General features: G+C 40.2%; 1 protein-coding gene across 40 annotated transcripts in view; it reads left to right on the top strand.

Moving 5' to 3' along the window:
• Nucleotides 1-18,290, top strand: part of SORBS1 (sorbin and SH3 domain containing 1) — a 237,912-nt gene that overhangs the window by 96,046 nt on the left and 123,576 nt on the right. The window lies entirely within an intron of this gene.

Raw genomic sequence — 18,290 nt, 5'->3', positions numbered from 1 at the left:
AAGAGTCCTTAACCATCTCTTAGTTCATTTCGTGGACCAAAGTGGGAGGAGGTCACTTGTCTCTGCTCACAGGCCTCAGTCCAAGCTTCTGTTCACTGTCACACCCTCAGCAGCCAGCAGTGGACCATGGCCAAGCACCATGTGGCTTAAAAACAAGAAACCCAAACCCCTGTCCTGCTTTTAAGCAGCCTCCACAGCTTGGATTGCAAGCCCCTCAGGAGCAGTGAGTGCTCATCTCTGCAGCTAGACTGAGCACAGTGTGGGGACTAAGCAGATGCTTCGGAAAGGCTGGGCTATTCTGTGGAATGCTCCGTTGAGCACATTCTCCTCATCACTATAAAAACGAATGTACTCGGAAGGTGTTCTTAAAACAAGCAGGGAGGGCAGTGTAGGCAGCGAAGTGCAGTGCAATGCAAGACACATCTTTGTAGAATGAGGTCATAGTTAAGGGCCTGGGATTTAAGGTCAGACGGGGTTTTCTGTCACAATTCCACCACATACTGGCTGTGTGACCCCAGAGAAGACACTGAACCATTGCTTCCTTTTCTAAATTGGCAGCAACAGTTCACATATCCTAAGGCTGTTAGGATTAAATGAGACATTGTATGTAACGTGCTAAGCATAGTGCCTGTGCTCAGGGGGTTCTTGGTGATAACATTAGTTGTATTTAATTTATTGCTAGGAAAAAAAGATCAGATTTGGCTACCTTTCAAAATAAATGTGAAGCAGAGCTTGAGTATATGCCCCTCACCCCCAAATTAAAGGTTACATGTTACAGAGTGGTATAATCCTGAATACTTCGCAGTTACCTGGATCAGAAACAAGGTGTGAGTGATATCTGTGACAATTTGGTCCTTCAGATTAAGAGGTTGTGCTAGGGTGCTGACATTATGGATCCTTAATTTTCACATGCTTAGCTCTGTGCTTACATTTCTTTTGTGCTTTAAAAAATAAACCTGATAAATCTTTAAAAATTCCTCTATTTATTTATTTTTGGCTGCATTGGTTGGGTTTTTGTTGCTGCGCAAGGGGTTTTCTCTAGTTGGCGGCGAGTGGGGGCTACTCTTCGTTGTGGTGTGCGGGCTTATTGCGGTGGCTTCTCTTTGTTGCTGATCACGGGCTCTAGGCACACAGGCTCAGTAGTTGTGGCGCGCAGGCGTAGTTGCTCCGAGGCATGTGGGATCTTCCCGGACCAGGGCTCAAACCTGTGTCCCCTGCATTGGCAGGCGGACACTTAACCGCTGCGCCACCAGGCAAGTCCCTAAAAAAAATTCCTCTTGAAAGGAAATGAAAAGGGGATTCTTCTTAAAGAGCTTAATGAATACTTGAGCAGCCACTTTTGTTTTTTTGGTTTTAATTGCTTTTCCAATTGCTTTCTACAAGAAACTTCTCTATTGTTGAATAATTTAGTAAGACTGTATTTAGTGGAAACACATTAGAAGTTGGAAGTTTAAGAGTCTGATATAAAATGAAAACAGTCCCCTTACAACAATATGATAGGATAAAGTATTAATGGTCTATTAGAAATCAAAGACTGTCTAATTAAAAAATAAACATTTGTTCCTTAGATGGCATCAACAGTGTGTGAAAATATATCTTTTGTTAGGTTAGCGTCATTTTATGGATTATGATATGAAATCGTCCTACCTTTCGTGTACATTTGAATTCTTTGCTTTCTCAAACACCCCATTTAGGAGTATTTAAGCTAATAGACGAGTGTCCTCTGAGTTACTTCCTCATTTGGAAACCCTGTGCCAGACTGTGTGCAGATGGGGCAGCAGTCATGCCTGGCAGGCCCTGCAAGTGGAATTACATTTGCACATTGTTTTATTCACTGTGAACATTTTGCAGGGAAAAAAGGAAAAACTGTCTCCCTGCTTAAATGAAATTCTGACACAATCAGTACAAATTATAAATTATGTTTAAAGTGATGCAACAAATTCAGGATGGTTTCCAGCTTTGTGTACAGCATTGTGGATGAGCTGTGGGCGTCTAGTACTTGGTTCTGCAGTAACCTGGGCATATTGACCAGTGTCTCTCAAAGTATAGCCTGAAACCATATCCGCCAGAAATGCAGATCCTGGAGCTTCCTTGGAACTTCTCAATCAACATATCTGGGAGCAGAACCTGCAATCTGCATCTTAAGCAGGTGCCTTCTCTGTCAATGTATGGCAGTTTTTGAGACCCTCTGGGAAGACAGTGGGAAGATTTTGCAAAGATTGTTTTAGTTATCAGAATTGAAAATATTTTTAAATCCAGAGAATTCAACTTTATAATGAAAATTGAAGTACAAGTTAAGAATTTGGGGGACTTCTGGCAGTCCAGTGATTAAGACTCTGTGCCTCCAATGCATAGGGCGTGGGTTTGATCTCACATGGCCAGGAAACTAAGATCTCACTTGCCGTGTGGTGTGGCCAAAAAATAATAATAATTAATTAATTAAATAAAAAAGGAATTTGGTTGAAAGGGACGTTTGAGAATAATTTTTTAAATGCCTCCTGCTCTTTTCTGAATTCCCCAATTAATTGAGTTGACTAGCAGTAGCATTGCAAGTTGGCCTTTAAAATGCTTTCTCAATACCCATAAGAACAAAACTTACATTTGAGAAAATCGTTGATTATTGAGTCACTTGTGAATTTATAAAAGTATATTTGAGGGAATTACTGAATTTGGAGGAAAAGGAATGGAAATACCCAAATGTTACCTCATATCATAGGCTAAAACCAGTATTTAATAAGTATAGCTTATTTGGGGGTAGAAGAGAATAGGTAGTTCTCCACAAAAAAAAAAAAAAGACAATGATGGTTCTCTTAGAGGCTTCCACCACATAGTTAACACAAAGCAGCATTTTTGGCTTTTAAAGTAATGAAATGAAAGCCAAAAGACGTCAGTGTGTGTCTTGCCATGCTCTGTATATTGCAGATACATCTTTAAGGGAAAAAAAGTCAAGACATAACAGAAACCATTACTTTGATTATCTTAAAATTTCTTTGACTTTAAAATGATTTCATTTTGGGTCACAAATCAAGCTTTGGAAAATTTAAGAAAATTGAAATCGTATCAAGCATCTTTTCTGACCCACAACACTGTGAGATTGGAAATCAGTTACATGAAAAAACCTGTAAAAACCACAAATACATGGAGGCTAAACAATGCACTACTAAATAACCAAGAGACCACTGAATAAATCAAAGAAGAAATAAAAAAATACATAGAAACAAATGACAACGAAAACACGATGACCCAAAACCTATGGGATGCAGCAAAAGCAGTTCTAAGAGGGAAGTTTATAGCAATTCAATCTCACCTCAAGAAACAAGAAAAATATCAAACAGTCTAATACTACACTTAAAACAACTAGAGAAAGAAGAACAAAGAAAACCCAAAGTCAGTAGAAGGAAAGAAATCATAAAGATCAGAGCAGAAGTAAATGAAATAGAAATGAAGAAAAGAATAGCAAAGATCAATAAAACTAAAAGCTGTTTTTTTGAGAAGATAAACAAAACTGATAAACCCTTAGCCAGACTCATCAAGAAAAAAAGGGAGAAGACTCAACTCAATAGAATTAGAAGTGAAAAAGGAGAAATAACAACTGACACTGCAGAAATACAAAGGATTATAAGAGACTGCTACAAACAACTATATGCCAATAAAATGGACATCCACAAAGAAATGGAAAAATTCTTGGAAAGGTACAGTTTTCCAAGACTGAACCAGGAAGAATTAGAAAATATAAACACACCTATCACAAGTAATGAAATTGAAACTGTAATTAAAAATCTTCCAACAAACAAACATCCAGGACCAGATGGCTTCACAGCCAAATTCTATGAAACATTTGGAGAAGAGCTAACACGGATCCTTCTCAAACTCTTCCAAAAAATTTCAGAGGGAGAAACACTCCCAAATTCATTCTACGAAGCCACCATCACCCTGATACCAAAACCAGAAAAAGATATCACAGAAAAAGAAAATTATACGCCAATATCACTGATGAATATAGATGCAAAAATCCTTAACAAAACACTAGCAAACAGAATCCAACAGCACATTAAAAGGATCATACACGATGATCAAGTGGGATTTATCCCAGGGATGCAAGGATTCTTCAGTATATGCAAATCAATCCATGTGATACACCACATTAACAAATTAAGGAATAAAAACTGTATATTTTTTATTTTATTTCTGCATCTCAATAGATGCAGAAAAGGCTTTTGAAAAAATTCAACACCATTTGTGATAAATACTCTCCAGAAAATGGGCATGGAGGGAACCTACCTCAACATAATCAAGGCCATGTATGACAAACCCACAGCAAGCATCATACTCAATGGTGAAAAACTGAAAGCATTTCCACTAAGATCAGGAATAAGACAAGGATGTCCACTCTCAGTGCTCTTATTCAACATAGTTTTGAAAGTCCTAGCCACAGTAATCAGAGAACAAAAAGAAATAAAAGGAATATAAATTGGAAAAGAAGTAAAACTGTCACTGTTTGCTGATGACATGATACTATACATAGAAAATCCTAAAGATGCCACCAGAAAACTACTAGAACTAATCAATGAATTTGGTAAGGTTGTAGGATGCAAAATTGATGCACAGAAATCTCTTGCATTCCTATACACCAACAATGAAAAATCAGAGAAATTAAGGAAAGACTCCCATTTACCACTGCAACAAAAAGAGTAAAATACCTAGGAATAAACCTGCCTGAGGAGGAAGAAGACTTGTACTCAGAAAACTATAAAACACTGATGAAAGAAATCAAAGACCACATAAACAGTTGGGAAAATATACCATGTTCTTGCATTGGAAGAATCAATATTGTGAAAATGACTCTACTACTCAAAGCAATCTACAGATTCAGTGCAATCCCTATCAAGTTACCAGTGATGTTCTTCACAGAATTAGAACAAAAAATCTTAAATTTCGTATGGAAATACAAAAGACCCTGAATAAGCCAAAGCAGTCTTGAGAAAGAAAAACAGAGTTGGAGGAATCAGGCTCCCCGACTTCAAACTATATACCATAGAGCTACAGTAATCAAGACAGTATGGTACTGGCACAAAAACAGAAATATAGATCAATGCTACAGGGTAGAATGCCCAGAGATAAACCCACGCACATATGGGCCCCTAATTTACGACAAAGGAGGCCAGAACATATGATGGAGAAAAGACAGTCTCTTCAATAAGCGGTGCTGGGAAAACTGGACAGCCACATGTAAAAGAATGAAATTAGAACACTCTCTACCACCACACACAAAAATAAACTCAAAATGGATTAAAGACCTAAATGTAAGGCCAGACACTATAAAACTCTTAGAGGAAAACATAGGAAAAATTTTTTTTTTTTGCAGTACACAGGCCTCTCACTGTTGTGGACTCTCCCGTTGCGGAGCACAGGCTCCGGACGCACAGGCTCAGCAGCCATGGCTCATGGGCCCAGCCGCTCTGCGGCATGTGGGATCTTCCCGGACCGGGGCACAAACCTGCGTCCCCTGCATTGGCAGGTGGACTCTCAACCACTGCGCCACCAGGGAAGCCCAGGAAAAACACTTTTTTACCCACTTCCTACAGTAACAAATAAAAACAAAAATAAACAAATGGGACTTAATTAAACTTAAAAGCTTTTGCACAGCAAAGGAAACCATAAACAAGACAAAAAGACAACCCTCAGAATGGGAGAAAATATTTGCAAATGAAGCAACAGACAAAGGATTAATCTCCAAAATATACAAACAGCTCATGGAGCTCAATATCAAAAAAACAAACAGTCCTATTAAAAAATGGGTGGAAGACCTAAATAGACATTTCACCAAGGAAGACATACAGATGGCCAAGAGGCATGTGAAAAGCTGCTCAACATCACTAATTATTAGAGAAATGCAAATCAAAACTACAATGAGGTGTCTCCTCACGCAGGTCAGAATGGCCATTATCAAAAAAGCTAGAAATAATAAATGCTGGAAAGGGTGTGGTGAAAAGGGAACCTTCCTACACTGTTGGTGGGAATGTAAATTGATACAACCACTATGGGAAACAGTATGGAGGTGCCTTAAAAAACTGAAAATAGAACTACCATACGACCCAGCAATCCCACTACTGGGCATATACCCTGAGAAAACCATAATTCAAAAAGAGACATGCACCACAATGTTCATTGCAGCAGTATTTACAATAGCCAGGACATGGAACCAACCTAAATGTCCATCGACAGATGAGTGGATAAAGAGGATGTGGCACATATATACAATGGAATATTACTCAGCCATAAAAAGAAACGAAATTGAATTATTTGTAGTGAGGTGGATGGACCTAGAGACTGTCATATGAGTGAAGTAAGTCAGAAAGAGAAAAACAAATATCGTATGCTAACGCATATATATGGAATCTAAAAAACCCACAAAAAACCCAAAAAACAGTACTGATGAATCTAGTTGTGGGGCAGGAATAAAGAGGTAGACATAGAGAATGGACTTGATGACATGGGGTGAGAGGGCAAAGGTGGGGCAAAGTCAGAGTAGCATCTACATGTATACACTACCGAATGTAAAATAGTTGGCTGGTGGGAAGCAGCAGCATAGCACAGGGGAATCAGCTCGGTGCTTTGTGATGACCTAGAGGGGTGGGATAGGGAGGGTGGGATAGGGAGGGTGGGAGGGAGGCTCAAGAGGGAGGGGAGATGGGGACATGTGTATGCGTATGGCTGATACGCTTTGTTGTGCAACAGAAACTAACATGGTATTGTGAAGCAATTATACTCCAGTAAAGATCTATTAAAAAATAAAAATAAAATGATGTCACATATCTATATTTGAATAGTTTCTTAATGTCATTTGATTGAAGAAATGAATGAAATAAGATTTAAATAAAACTTAACCTCTGTTTAGAAAGACAGATATGATATCACTTATACGTGGAATCAAAAGATCATGCAAATGAATCTATTTACAGAACAGAAACAGACTCACAGACATAGAAAATAAACTTATGTTACCAAAGGGGAAAAGGAGGGAAAGAAGGATAAATTAGGAGTGTGGGATTAAAAGATACAAACCACTATACATAAAATAGATAAGCAATAGGGAATTACTGTATAGCATAGGGAACTCTTCTCAATACTCTGTAATGACCTGTAATGGGAAAAGAATCTAAAAAAGTGAAAAAAAATCTTAAAGTAATCTTAGAGTATCAAAAAAAAATTAGGCTACAAGGACCCCCCCCAAAAAAAGTCCACTCATATTTAGTGCAGAATTTTATGTGTATTTCTGTCTTATAATTTAAATAATTCTTGTCCAGAATTGATCTTTTATGTCCTCTGTTGAAATATCGTCTGAGCTGGTCTGTTCATCCGCATCGTTTTATTTATCTTTGGGGACTCCCTGCCCTTCTTCCTGCGCCTTCCTCCATCTGTTCTCCCTCCCTGATGGCAGTGAGGCCTAGCGGACTGGAATGTGGCCCCAACACATTCTACAGAGAAACCACGCTTTATTTCCAGCCAGGAGCAGAGCAGCACCCTGAGGACGCTCTCCTTTTCTTCCCTACAGCGGCCTGAAATCTCCCTTCTAGCACTCATCCAGGCACTCAGTCTACCCTCTTGGCTTTCCAGAGCTTTGGTGGGGTCACCCTTTGCCTTTCCCGGCAGCTGGTTTCACTCTGAATTTAATGAGGGAGCTGAGCTGAGTGGCCAGAGAAGGGTTTCCCCACCTGGCACTCACTGGAAGGTCTCGGCCACTTGTCCATGTTAAATGAGTAAATGCCGACCTCTGGGAGACTCCAAGGCAAGCCCTTTCCGGCCAGTTCTCCTCTGGTCAGCGTCTCGGGCACATTCCTGAGCCCCTCTGCTTCCTCCCTCGTTTCTCTTTGGACTTCGGTGTAACTGACAGTGGAGTAGGAATGTATTTTATTTTATTATTTATTTATCTATCTATTTATTTATTTATGGCTGCATTGGGTCTTCGTTGCTGCGTGCAGGCTTTCTCTAGTTGCGGCGAGCGGGGGCTACTCTTCGTTGAGGTGTGTGAGCTTCTCGTTGCAGAGCACAGGCCCTAGGCACACGGGCTTCAGTAGTTGCAGCTCGCGGGCTCTAGAGCGCAGGCTCAGTAGTTGTGGTGCACTGGCTTAGTTGCTCTGCAGCATGTGGGATCTTCCCGGACCAGGGCTCCAACCTGTGTCCCCTGCATTGGCAGGCAGATTCTTAACCACTGCGCCACCAGGGAAGTCCTGTGAGTATTTTAAATTCCACGTATATGTAACTTTCAGAGTCACTGGGGTTTTCTGTCCCTGTTCACTGGTTGGACTTGACACTTTAGCAAAGCCTGTTGGCTTACTTTGTGTCGTCATCCCGGATTTCATGCTGCCCAAGGCCTCACTGCACCTGATTCTCTGCCTTTAAATTTGCCGGCTAGTTTTTCGAGCTGTGATATTAGCAGATGGGAATTTGAAATGCCTCATACCATGCTGAGAGTTCAAGTGTTTTTCATTTCTGTTATAAGAGTTTTAGCTCATCTTTTAGTTTTTTGGCCCCCTTATAATCTAGTGTATTTACTTAGGCTTTACATTTTTATGTAAGAAAGAACTTAATTTATCTTTGCACTTTTATTAAATAGGAAGTCTATAATTATAAGCTTGTTAAACTGGATTTCCTCCGGAAGTGTAATTATATTCACCAAACTCCACAAATTATATTCGCCAAGCTCCCTTTAAGAGGACTGGGGAACCAACCCAAGAGTTCTAAAGTTATATTTTTATGAAAGATTTTTGTTACTTAAAGGGTGGGAGAGATTTCTGCATGGGACCTTTATCCTGTCCCCCATCTCTGCAGTCTTCTTAAAATGTCCTCTGTTAGAATTTTGAGGGATCGATTTCCAGACATGTAAGACATACTGTACATTTAAAATAGAAGAACCACACTATTCAGTGCCTCACATTAGTGAACTTTTATTGAATGAATTAATGGGTTCAGAAGCATCAAAGGGCATTTGATTGTAGATTTGCCTTAATGATTTATTTTTAAAAATGGAGAAAGCCATTTATTCTCCAACTTTGTACTTGTATATAAGATTTTTGACTTCAGTTTGAGACGTTTGGACTTACTATAAATGTTGTGAAACCTTAGATGTTAATTTTCTACTGCTGCTTTTTAAGAGGGAAGGGCGAAATGAAATTTTAGAAAGGAATTGAGAATAATATTTTAGTGCCCTCGTGACTTACAAACTCACATGGTAACATGCCTGCCTTCGGGGAGCTTAGCTTCTAGAAACCACAGCAGGCCCACAGGCATAGTAGCTGTAATGCCTATTGCTGGCTTGGCTTTCCCCCTTGTCCTGTTGGAAGGGCTTGGCAGGGTTGGGGTTCTTTGTTTCAGGGAGTATGTGTGCCTGGATTTTGCATTTTCTCATATTGATGGATTGATCTGGACTTCAAGGCTCATACATAACATTTGGAAATTGTGGTCCTTTCCAGCCTTGAAATTCTGTGATGCTCTGAGATCTTTGGCCGTACGAAACCCTGTTCAAGACAGATCATATGGCCTTTCACCATCACCACCCTCCCTTTTTTAAAAGATTGTAGGCAGCCCAGGCCACTGCTAGCACTGCCTTGTGGGGGGCTGGGTGGAGCTACCACAAATTTTATGTTTTCTGTCAAAGGTAAAAAGCCTCATTTCTTGGCAGTGCCCTTGCCTCCTTCGAGCAGAATCCCAGTAAACTATTGTTATAGTAAAGTAGTGACTAATTAAATCCTTTTATTAACGAGGATTCCACTCACCTCTGACTCTCCTCATATTTGGAATTATTGATAGAATGAGGCAAATTGGAAATAGACCAGTTATGTCAATATGACCATTTATTGAGTTCTTGTTGTGTGCTACGTGGGTAATGCTTGGCCCCATTAATCCTTAACAGGAGGGATGTTAGTGCTATTTTAATTCCTGTTTTGCATGTGGGGGAAACTGAGGTTCACAATGGTAAAGTCACTGCCTAAACGCCTGGAACACTTTGCTGATAGTGGGCTGTGAGGAATTTAATATTCTCTTAATCGGGATCTCAGTGTCGTCATTCCATCCCTCTGCCCCCAATCCTACATTGAATGTAATTGAGTACATAGTTCTTTTCTTCCAGTGTCTTATATCTATGTGAGTTGTGAAGGCAGGGTCATTTTGTGTTGAGAACTGTTCTCTTCGACATTAGTTTGAAAATAAACTCTTAAACATCCCTGTAATCTTTTATTTTAGTGATTGCTTATTGTAGTGTCCTATTTGGTTAGTAAGCTTCTTTGAGTTCTAAAGGTTTCTTGACATCTTTTACTTTCTGATAACTTTATGTTGTCAGCCACCAAGGCAATTGAGCAGGAAAAAAAAAATTTGCTGTGGGCAAACGTGGCAGAATGAGGTGTAAGGAGTAAGCTCAGAAAATCAAATTCTCTCTGAGTTTTTGCTACAGATAAGCAAGATGAGACACATGTAGAAGTTATCATCTGTGATTGCTGTAACCAAAGCCTCTGTGGAGCTTTTCACAGCCCGATGGGCAAAACAAGTTCTTTGGGTGCTACTTTCCTGGGCAGGGTGGGTGTATATGGTTGAGGGATATTTGTGTGTGTGTGTGTGTCTTATAAAAAGCACTAGATGTGACTGCCCTTGGCCTGACCTCAGCTCACAAGCAGTCAGCTCACATATTCTCCCTGCCCCAGTGCACCCACCTCTGTAGTTCATCCTGCATGCCTCAGTCAGATTAATCTTGAATTAGGAAACTTCCAAAGAATTTATCTTGAATTCTATGTCCTGATAAGAGGCCAGCACAAATGCCATTGCCTGGCATTCAAGGCCAGTTTGTGGCTTTGGCACACCACCTACCCGATGTTCTTTCCATAACCTCTTCAGATCCTTTCCATCAGCTGAACTGAACTGGGGTCTCTTCTGTGTACCAAACACTACCTATGTGGAACCCACCTTGGAAATTTTCACCTTAGGAATTTTGTGAGGAGAACAGCTTGTTAGTAGCAAAACACATGAAAGATGATACCTTTTATATGTAAATCAAGTGATACCCAGCCAGGAACAGAACTATCCATGAGAATTTACTGTTTGGAGAAAAGGTAGACTCGTTACTTTGCTTCTTATGGGAAGCTGAGTTTTTGAGGATTGTGCTTTTGGGAAAAGACAGGCCAGGTAACTTCAGGAGAGAGAGGAAGTGCGTGCAGTGAGCTCTTGCAAGGAGAGCTGGTTGAGTCTGTCTTTTAATTAGCTTGAAGAGACCAGCCTCCCTGTACTTGAAAAAAGAACACCTGCTACTCAGAATCCAGCTGAGGGGAAAGTGGTTTTGAGCCTCAGATGCTGTTGATGATGCCGATCGTGCTGAAAGCAGCTAGAATTTATTGAGCACTTTGTAACACTGGGATAGTCACTCGATGTGCTTGACCTCATTTAATGCTCACCGTGACACTCTGAGATTGATGACTTATTCTTCCCATTTTATAGACGAGGAAACCAAGTTTTAGACCTCAGCTCGAGTATCTAGTAAGTGGCAGAGCAACAACTGAAATCCAAGTTATTTATTCTAGAGTCCCTCTACATCTTTTACAGGTGCGTGTGGGTAAGGGGGTGTTGATGGGTGTCATTGCTTCCTACAGGCTGCCAGAAAGTGCTGTGTGTGATCTAATTCAGCTTAACGTCCCCTGGGAACTCTCTATAGAGAAGTTAATATTGTAAGTACTACAGGGATATTTTAAACATTCATAAAGGGGTGTATTTGTCAGCATGTCCCCTGATCTTTCCCAGGTGAGTCTTGAAGCTTGGCATTCTCTTGGCTGTCGTATTCCTACAGTGGAGGGCAGTCCATAAATGCTCTTTCGTGCTGTCTTTAGCGCCTCATCAGGGTTTCAAGGCTATTAGTCTTCTCAACTACAATGTAAGGTCTCTGAAGACAGGCACCATCTCTTATCTTGGTTGATAAATTTGATTATTACCACAGCTGGATAAAAATGCCCCCTGAGATTATCCATCTCTCTCTCTTTTTTCAAATATTTATTTATTTGTTTGTTTATTTATTTATTTAGGCTGCACCGGGTCTTAGTTGCGGCATGCAGGATCTTCACTGCAGCATGAGGGATCTTTAGTTGTGGCATGCAGACTTCTTAGTTGCGGCATATGGGATCTAGTTCCCCGACCAGGGGTTGACCCGGGCCCCCTGCATTGGGAGCTCAGAGTCTTACCCACTGGACCATCAGGGAAGTCCCCCATCTCTCTTTTTAAGGTGTGTCTATTCTCTGAACAACCTTCATATAGGGGCGTCTTGCTTCTGGCAGGGACTGTGTTGTGCCTCTTTGGGTGAGGATCATGGACTGGAAAGAGCCTGGGCTTGGGAGCCAGAACCAGGATCTTTCCTACTTGCTTCTGCAAGACTCTTCAGTGAGTCTTTTCACTTCCGTTGAGGCTGTTTTTTTTATTTGGAAAATGGGTATGGGAATCTTATAAGGGGTTCTCAAGATTAGAAATGATGTAGGTAAATGGCTGGTTCACAGTCAGCATTTAGGAAATGAAGAGGTGGTTCATCTCTCTGTTCTGAAGCCTGTGCACAGGACCTTGCATAGAATGCATGCACAGTGAATGGATCTTGAATTAATGGTGGTTCCTTGAGACCTGACCTTAGAGAGCAACTCTGAAGTGTCTTAAAATATGTTTTTATGAAGAGTGTCCTCCATTGCCTGATTTTGCATAGGAAGGCAGAGCCAGAGATGGATTTCTTGGTTTTTAGATGCTACTTCAGTTTTTAAAGCCTGACGTTTTATACAGGTAAGTATTGGTAATATCAACTTCATGATAAGATATGCAGTGATTATATTCATCAGTCTGTTGAAGCAATAAAAAGATAACAGGACTAGACCACGTTTAGTGGTCGCTAGAATACGTTTCCTCGTTTCCTTTTATAACAACACTTTACAATATTTCATATAGATTTTAAAATTTAGAAACACCTTATGGAATTAGGTATTTTTTGTTTCTTTTTGTAGGAGGAAACTGAGGCTGAGAAACTAAGGGCCTTCCCAATTTGCAGCCCTGATAGAGTTTGGTTTCAAACCCAGTTCTTCCGACTTTTTTTTTTTTTTTGCGTTACGCGGGCCTCTCACTGTTATGGCCTCTCCCGTTGCGGAGTACAGGCTCCGGACGCACAGGCTCAGCAGCCCTGGCTCACGGGCCCAGGCGCTCCACGGCATGTGGGATCTTTCTGGACCGGGGCACGAACCCGTGTCCCCTGCATCGGCAGGCGGACTCTCAACCACTGTGCCACCAGGGAAGCCCCTGACTCTTTTTTTGTAGTGGTTTTGTACAGCCACTAAACACATATAGAAACCGTTAGCACAGTATATTTTTCTCCATCCATTTACTTTTAATCTGTGTCTTTATATTTAAAGCAGTTTTCTTACAACATAAAATTGGGTCTTGTTTTTTGATCCACTCTAATAATCTCTCTTAATTGGTGCATTTAGACCATAGATGTTCAAAGTGATTATTGATATAGTTGGATACACATATAGCAGCTGAAGTCAGAAATGTGTGTGTATATAAAATGTTTATTAATATATAAATGTATAATAGATGCCAGCTGATTTCTAGGTCATCTGGTCTGAGAAATAACATAGATTAAAAAAAAGCCAAAAACTTTTTATTGAATGCTTGCTATGACCTTGGCACTATATTGAATATTTTTAGTGATTTTAGCTTAGTTGGAAGAAAACTCATTTCAGAAATTTGCACTGAATTTTCAGATACTTGGCTGTAGCTTTTATACCTGATAAACTTAAATTGCCTAAAGTTAGTGCAAAATACAATTAAAAGAGAAAAGTAGCTAAAGTACTGCAATTTACTGAGTGATGACTGGAAGTCGGTGTCTCACATATATTGCCATTAAGCATCGAGGATCTGACGCAGCCCTCAGCCTCCAAGGTCTGGGTTCAGGGAGTATTGATTCTGGGCCTGACTATGTGTTCCACTTCAGTTATTAAACAAATGCTGCTGAGAATAGAGGTTTTCTCAGAAAAGATGATGTTTTCAGTGTTTCTATTGGCTGTTTGCTAGGTTAGTATACTTTCAGTAAAATTTCAGAACGTCTTAAGGAAAACAAGCAATTCCTGAATAAGCCAGTATTATGAATTGAGGTATTTATGTATTTGCAAAAGACCCAGAGTCTTTTTACTGAATGGAACTTCTGTTCCCTCATTCCTCAGCGTGGTATGGGCCTGTACTGCAGATGTCTGTATGATATACGATGTGGTAAATATGTGGCCTTAGGAATTTTGTGGTTTAAAAGAAAAGTTGAGAGGGAATTAGGGATTTTCTAGAAGCGTGGACACCTCTCCTGCCATATCAAACCCACACTTCTTTCCCGTGCTCAAGCTCTAAAAGACCCTTTTCAGCTGTTTCAGATTTTTTTCAGCCACCCACAGTGACTTCTTAGTCTCTTTACCGGTAACCTATGGTTCAACCTTGAGTCTCCTGAGAATTCAAAATGCTTTCATTCATGCTTTCTCTACGGGTAGACATTGTGTAGTAACTGCTTCAGAAGAAAGACGTCATCTGTATCCTGGGCTTGCCTTTATTAGTTTGAGGTTGCGTGTTTACAATTTAAACAGAGCTAAGATGTTTTGCTGTTATCTAACGAATTTGGGCATCTGCCCTTGTTTCAGTCATCTAGGCTTCCTAAGTGGAGGGTTTCGAGTGTACCGGATGCTGTAGTTAGACAGCTTTGTTTTGGTTCTGTAGACCCAACCATATTTGGGAAACACACACGTGGGCCGGTTTTTGTATTTAAGACTTGTCTTGGTTAACAATGCAGGCTTAAGAAACTGTGTGTGCCCAGAGTTGTACATATAAAGAGTTTGAGGAGCTCAGGTCTCTGGAATGCCATGGAATCAGGTTAGGAGCAGGGAATTGGCAGCGAGCAGGCTTTGGGAGTAGTGGGGTACTGTGTGTGTTGTCACCTGGCAGCCCCTGTGGATTATTTTAAGATGAAACGTTTTGGTGTAATTGCTTCTTTAGGAAATCTAGCTGAACATTCCAGTCACTTTACTGCCTCCCTTGTCCTCATAAGGAACTGCATGGGAGTAGTTTGGCTTCATTAAACAAAAGCAATCACTGGCAATTAATGTTGCAATTCCATATTTGGGGTATTTGTTATGAATCCTGAGAAAGATTGCATCATGTGGGGCTGCCATGTTCTAATGGACAAGACTGTCAGTGGCTTTTTTTTTTTTTTTTTTTTAGCTTGTCTGCTAGAATTTGCTCTTTAAAGTTCTGAAGATTATACAATTGCATATCAAATGCCAGGGATAAGATTAAAAAACAACTTCCTTTCATTAAAAAATAAATGTATTATAATCACATTATATGCAAGTTGGAAAATAGAAATGAAATTTAAAAGTTACCTGTAATTCCATGCTGCCATATCATTATGAGAATTTGGGCATATTTCCTTTGAAGTATGTACACGTTTCGGTTTTTACATATTTATAATCAGAAACGTCACACAGAACTACATCCTGCTTTTTATTCACCTAATCTCATAAGAAGTGTTTCCCCATGTTGTACGGTCTACATAACCATTATCTTCATAACGGTTCAGTCCACCCAGGGGGTGAGTAGCCATGTAATTGGCCCCCTGTCACTGAACACAGGAGTGTTTCTAGGTTTTTACTATTAACAAAGTTGTGGTAAACATCTCTGTCTACGTAGCTTTATTGTCATTTGGTGTTCTTTCTTTGAATTGGATTCCCCTAAAGCCCAAAGGGTGTGAGCTATATTAAGTCTTGATGTGCTATGCTGAAAACAGTGGTAACAATTTACAGGGTCAGTGACTGTAGGAAACTGTCAATGTCTTTGCATTTGACCACGCTGAGCATTAGTGCTTTTAAATTTGTGGACTAACTTAAGAAGTGGGAAAAATGGTTGGCCATTATTTGAATCTTCTTTTTAAACTAATCAGGTTAAGTGAACATTTTTCTCAGATTTGTTTGCCTTTTTTCTTGGAATTTCTTCATGCCTTTAACATTTTTTTCTTGGCAATAAGTATTGAGTACACTATAAAACAAGGATATTAATCCTCTCTATTATGTTTGCTGTAAACCATGTGTTGTAGTACATAACTTGTAATCATATATTATCTCCGAAATTCTATTGTCTGACGCTCAAATAATTTTGCATGTATAAAACTTGAAACTCTTTTGGGCTGTGTTTTCTTATTGGCAATTTTGTTGGCAGAATCAACTTTGCATGTTTATTTAAAGACTTCATTTAAGTATAAAAGGGAAAAAAAAAACATTGCAGGTTTATCGGTAGCTAACTTTCCAACTCCGGATCTTGCTTGGCCTGTCTCTGGCAAGGGCCTGAGATGAGAGTGTGATGACTTTAGTGGGAGCTTGGACATGGGATTTCTGAATGCTGTGCTTATTAAATAAGTCTTATTAAATGAATTCCTTATCATCGTGACTTTCAATAGTGATTAAAAAATAAGACTAAACCAAAATTAAAATCTTCCATTTTTGTTGGGTTGGTGGATCTGGTGACTGGGATTGGCCTTAATGTTTGGGGAGGTTTGGGAGAGGGCATTAGTGGGAAGTAACAATGAGATTAAAGACTTGGAAATGGGAAATCTTGTGCAGGATTCAATAGGAATGACAAATATGATACACATGGAGTTTAGGGCTTATTGATACCTGGTGGAGATGAGACTGGAAAAGTAATTGGGACTTCATTTTACAGAGCCTTATGGTATTTTAAGGAATTTGGACATTTAGACCAATGTTTCCCAAAGCATGACATTTAAGGTGATTTTAGAAGGTGTGACGTTGAACACTTAAAACATTTTAGTATTTATTCATTCCTTGATTCTCTCTCCCTGCAGAATTTATTCCTCTTCTTTCTATGCTCCTGTAACACTTAGGTCAGATCACTAGCAGAGGGTTACCCATCATATTATATTAAATGGGACATGTCTGTTGTCCTACAGCTCCGTGGTGGCCTCAAAGATGGCAAATGTCCAATTCACGTTGGCTTCCTATGGGCCAAGCACTATTCTGGGTGCACAGTAGGTGCTAAAGTTATGCTGTTGGAATGGTATCATCAGGCCTGTGTTTTACGTACCTTATTCTCTCCTGGGAGGTTTGCTGCCTTTTTTCCTTTTTCCCTGTACCGCCCAGCCAACCCTTCTGAGTTTATAGGGGCCCCGCAGATTTTTTTTCTCCAGTGAAATTTGACCGAGGAACTCTTACGCTGCTAAAGTCAGAACGTGTCAGGACACGGGCTATAGGGTGATTCTGAGGCTTATTAGGACACTGTAATTGTCTGGGAATGAGGTGGTGGAATAGAATGGTGAGTGTGAGGATGGAAAAGCAGAGCTGGCTGGGTTGTGTGAGTCATGAAGGCAGAAGAATTGACAAGACTAGGCAGGTGGCAAGGGAATGAGGAGACAGACATTCACCCCACCAGTACTGATTGGGTGCCTGCTCTGAGCTAGGCACCATACTAGACAGTAGGATACAGAGATGATCAAGACCCTGCCCTGCTGGAGGGGCCTCACTGTCTAGTGAACTTGATTGGCGGAGGGGAATCCAGGAAGGCAGGGTGGGAAAAAATGAGTAATGGACTTGGCCAGTAATCTTTGTAACTGATTGTCAGAACACTTTGCATTGTTCGGTGAGTAACAGGGTGATATCAGAAGGTTATAAGGGGGAATTGGCACTGGCCAGTTCATGAATTGGCTGGGGATGGTTGCTTCTCATCTGGAATTCAGTGTTCATTGCCAAGACACAAAGGCTGAAGGTGCCCTGAGGAGGAAGAGGGATGAGAGGCTGAGTAATATTCCATTGTATGTATGTGCCACCTCTTCTTTATCCATTCCTCTGTTAGTGGACATTTAGGTTGCTTCCATGTCCTGGCTATTGTAAATAGTGCTGCAATGAAATAATGCCATTTGCAGCAACATGGGTGGACCTGGAGATTACCATACTGAGTGAAGTAAGTCAGACAGAGAAAGGCAAATATCATATGGTATTGCTTATATGTGGAATCTAAAAAAATGGTACAAAGAAACTTATTTACAAAACAGAAATAGCCACAGATGTAAAAAACAAACTTATGGTTACCAGGGGGGAAAGGGGGGAAGGGATAAATTGGGAGATTGGGATTGCCATATACACACTACTATATATAAAATAGATAACTAGTAAGGACCTGCTGTACAGCACAGGGAAGTCTACTCAATACTCTGTAATGACCTATATGGGAAAAGA

This window comes from Grampus griseus, assembly GCF_964374135.1.
Source record: "Grampus griseus genome assembly, chromosome: 16".
In the NCBI taxonomy this organism is placed as follows: domain Eukaryota; kingdom Metazoa; phylum Chordata; class Mammalia; order Artiodactyla; family Delphinidae; genus Grampus; species Grampus griseus.
This window is presented reverse-complemented; position numbering and strand designations above follow the sequence as displayed.